Source organism: Micropterus dolomieu, unplaced genomic scaffold, assembly GCF_021292245.1.
Source record: "Micropterus dolomieu isolate WLL.071019.BEF.003 ecotype Adirondacks unplaced genomic scaffold, ASM2129224v1 contig_15008, whole genome shotgun sequence".
Lineage (NCBI taxonomy): Eukaryota > Metazoa > Chordata > Actinopteri > Centrarchiformes > Centrarchidae > Micropterus > Micropterus dolomieu.
This window is the reverse complement of record NW_025743994.1, coordinates 1-303: the sequence shown is the minus strand read 5'-3', so window position 1 is coordinate 303 and position 303 is coordinate 1. Positions and strand designations below refer to the sequence as shown.

General features: G+C 53.8%; 1 non-coding gene across 1 annotated transcript; it reads right to left on the bottom strand.

The window, feature by feature from the left end:
- Positions 1–177: 177 nt before the first annotated feature.
- On the bottom strand, positions 178–296 carry LOC123967074. Its single transcript, XR_006824183.1, has one exon. It is a non-coding gene; the product is annotated as a 5S ribosomal RNA (ribosomal RNA).
- Positions 297–303: the final 7 nt, after the last annotated feature.

The following is a 303-nucleotide window of genomic DNA, read 5'->3' as shown; positions in this document are numbered from 1 at the left end:
CCTTTGCACACCCCAGACGGGCCTTCAAAACACAATGTAACATTTACACAGCACTGTGTACAGGATAGGGAGAAAAAGAAGCAGCAGCAGCGCCCCCTGCTGTTTCCTAAAGAGACGTTCAAAAGATCTCCTTTCACCAAAGCGCCCTCTGCCATTTTTCGAAGGCGAAGCGAAAAAGGCTTACAGCACCGGGTATTCCCAGGCAGTCACCCGTCCAAGTACTAACCAGGCCCTGCTCTGCTTAGTTTCCGAGATCGGACGAGATCGGGCGCTCCCAGAGCGGTGTGGCCGTAAGCCACTCAG